A 3,839-nucleotide genomic window follows, 5' to 3' on the forward strand; every position below is an offset into this window, starting at 1 on the left:
TCAGCAGCTACAGGACTGTTTTGATAGGACCATCTGGGACATTTTTGAACATCCAGACTTGGAGTTGTTCACAGACAGTGTCCTGTGTTATATTAAGAACTCCATAGACACTGTTACCATGGACAAATGCATCAGGGTCTACCCCAACCAGAAGCCTGGATGAACTGGGAGGTCAAGCAGCTACTGAGAGAGAGGAACACTGCCTTCAGGAGCCGAGCTAACCTGAATCAGAAAGGCCAAAGTGGACTACAGGAAGAGGGCAGAAGACCACCTGGACAGCAACAACAGCAGGCAGGTGTGGCAGGGAGTCCATTATCTTACCAACCACAGGAATAATCTCGGTGTGGCTGAAGGTGACACCTTGCTGGCAGAGGAGCTGAACCTCTTCTTTGCCCACTTTGAGGAGCAGCAACCAGACACAGCCAAACTGCACCCTGCAGCCCATAGCGGTCCCGCCCTCACAGTAGGGGAGCATAAGGTGAGGTGCACGCTGCAGGCCATAAACCCGAGGAAGGCTACTGGACCAGATGGAATCCCTGGATGTGTGCTGAAGGACTGTGCGGATCAGCTGGCTGGAGTCTTCACCAGGATCTTCAACCAGTTTCTGGCCCAGTCCATTGTCCCACTCTGCCTGAAATCCTCCATCCTAGTTCCCCTGCCTAAGAAACCCAACATTACCAGCCTCAATGACTACAGGCCAGTCACACTCACTCCAGTGGTAATGAAGTGTTTTTACAAAACTGGTACATGAACACATTATGTCATTCCTCCCACCAACATCTGACCCACACCAGTTTGCATACAGGGCAAATAGATTCACAGAGGACACCATAGCCACAGCCCTCCACACTGTGCTGTCCAACTTGGAGCATCAGGAGAGCTATGCACGGCTGCTTTGTGGATTATAGCTCCGCATTCAACACCATCCTCCCCCACAAACTGCTGGACAAGCTGGTGGACCTGGGAATTCCATATTCCACCTGCACATGGATTACGAGCTTCCTGTCCAGAAGCAGCCAACGAGTGAGAGTGGGTCCACGGCTCTCAGCCTCAGCACTGGTTCATCACAAAGCTGTGTGCTGAGCCCTCTGCTCTACACCCTGTACACCCACAACTGCACCCCCACCTGGGAGTCAACATTAAAGTAAAACCCACCAGCACACTAACAAGTGCTGTTTCAACATAGCACATGCTACAGGACCAGGAACATGAGCATTCCCCCTGCAGAAGAGCATGGCTGTGTAGTACCAGCCTGTGTTTAAAAGAATGTATAAAAACTAGGGCTATCAAAGTTTACACAATAATAAGGAGTTAATGCAAATTCCTTTTAATGCCACTTTTTTTTTGTGGGATTAATGCACGCACATTCTGTAAATATGACCTTCTGCCTGTCCCATAGTTTGAGAAATCAGGAAGTGATGCAGCAGCAAAAATGGACAGAAATCAATATATAAAAGGGTCTATTGAATGGCAAGTTAAACGTCAAAGCTCTGCCAGATGGTTCTCTCTACAAGACCATATTTGCATTTACTGTCGATGTGAATTGAATTACCACCAGAGTACATCAAGTCTCAAATAGCACTTGCTGGTGAAGCACACAGCTGATGCAGAGAGCCCTCTTCCTCCTCGCCAAAGACAGACCACGCTGGAGAGTTTGCAATGGAGACACCTGGACAACTCGACAACAAACTATCAACAGCGATAGCTAAATGGGTGGCTACAGCTTGCAGGCCAATTAACATTGTGAAGGATGAGGGTCTGCTTGAAGTAATTAGCATTGCATCTAGGCTGCATGTATAAATTGTCTTTGAGAGCTACTGCTATAACCAAGATACACAGCTGGTATGAAGACAAGAAAGCTAAAGCAGAGGAGGCTTTGGGACAGACACACATGTGTTAGAAATTACCCAATTCTTTTGTTGGAAGCGCGAGAAATGAAGACAGGAGAGGACTGTTTAAAATCAACAGAAAGTTTACTGGAAGTCTGAGCACAGGTGAAGTCTTCCAGCGCTGGATTCAGAGAAACAGAGTTCCCGCGGGAAAACCAGCTTCTGAATCCTGAATTATGTTTTACAATACATTTTATCTTCTTGGGCTGCTCTGCCCTGGACAGAGGTGTAACCTTCAACACTTCGTAATCCTATTGGCCATTGGCTCACACCTCCTTGTTGGAATGTGGTAAAATCTAGGTATTTGTGTGTGTGTGTGTGTGTGTGTGTGTGTGTGTGTGTCTCAGGTGGCAACTTGATCTTAATCAATGAACACTGAACAATGGGTGGTCTGGGTTGCAGGCCCCCTGTGTGTGTGATGCTAATAAGTATGCTAAACTGGCCAGGTGGTCATCTCAGGTTGTGGGCCCACTGTCTCTACAGGACACCCCATGACAAAGCAGAACTTTGCTGAGTGGATCCAGGTGTGGGTGCAACATAGGCCAACAGGTCTTTGTTAAAATGTAAATAGGCTGTCTGGTTGCTTGGAGATGCAGACATCCTGCCTCAACAGAAGTTACAGCATACAGTCTCACTGTTACACTCAGCACAATACAGCAGTCATCAATATAGTTTTAATATGTATAAGCAAGGAAATTAAAGGTATGAAAAATAACTAAAGAAAATGAAGAACTAAAAAGGAAACTAAAGTTATGAAAAGTAACTAAAGGGAACTAAAGGTATGAAGAGTAACTAAAGCTTATAAAGTAACTAGAGCCTATAAGAATCAAACCTTACACGTGGTTGTGCTCATCGGAGACTACTGGACCTATCTCAGTAACAACAGTTACCTCAGGGTCCGTTTAAGGTACATTTAGAACCATTGGTGGAAGAAGTATTCGGATCCTTTACGTAAGTAAAAGTAGCAATACAACAGTGTAAAAATACTCTGTCACAAGTAAAAGTCCTGCTTTTATTAGAATCAAAACATCTTTAAAGTACTAAAAGTAAAAGTACTGTCAGGTTTGCTCGTCCGCTCTGCCTCCCTCACCTTTCCTACTGTCTCTTGCCCCATTACTCTTATCACGTTCACCTGTTCCTCACTTATCACCAACTGCACTTGATTAGTGCTATATTACCCAGTTTCACTCCTCAGTCACTTGCCAGAGGCTGCAGACTCACAAGGACTCTTCATCGGCACTTCCATCTCGGACTTCATGGATGAACTCAGGTCAGTTTTTTCACCAGCCTCACACCACAGCCAAGCTTCTAGGGAGCTTATGACAATACGCCAGGGGGCTCGCCATGTCCTGGACTATTCTGTTGATTTTCGGGTGTTAGCCACAGAGGCCGGCTGGGAGGACCGCCCATTACGCGCGGCCTTCTGGCATGGCCTCAACGACAACATTAAGGCAGAACTAAGTACCCAAGGTGAGCCCCCTGACCTCCGCTCCCTAGTCGACTTGGCTATCAGGATTGACAAACAGCAGTGCTCTTTCCAAGAGGAAAGAGCAGGGCTGCAGCCGACCACACTAACCCGTTCTGCATCTGCACGGCTTTCTGAGGCCCGGGTCCCGTCCCGTATGGGGGGGACTGACACATCCTTCCAGAGAGCTACGGTTACACCCATGGAATTAGGACACGCTTGTCTGACCCCTGAAGAATGGGCCCACCGTGTCCGCACCGGGTCTTGCCTCTACTGTGGCCCCAGACCATCTCATCACCGCCTGTCCGGTGCGGCCAAAAGAGCAGGCCCGCCAGTAAGAGTGGGGACACTGACGGGCTGCCCCGCCAACCCCACCAGGCCGGGTGCCAGTTGCCTCCTCCCTGTGCAACTGGAGACGGCCGGTCGGACTTCCTCTCACCAAGCCCTCCTGGACTCCGGTGCCGGGGGTAACCTCATGGACCTGG

Source organism: Monopterus albus, unplaced genomic scaffold, assembly GCF_001952655.1.
Source record: "Monopterus albus unplaced genomic scaffold, M_albus_1.0 scaffold343.1, whole genome shotgun sequence".
Taxonomy (NCBI): Eukaryota; Metazoa; Chordata; class Actinopteri; order Synbranchiformes; family Synbranchidae; genus Monopterus; species Monopterus albus.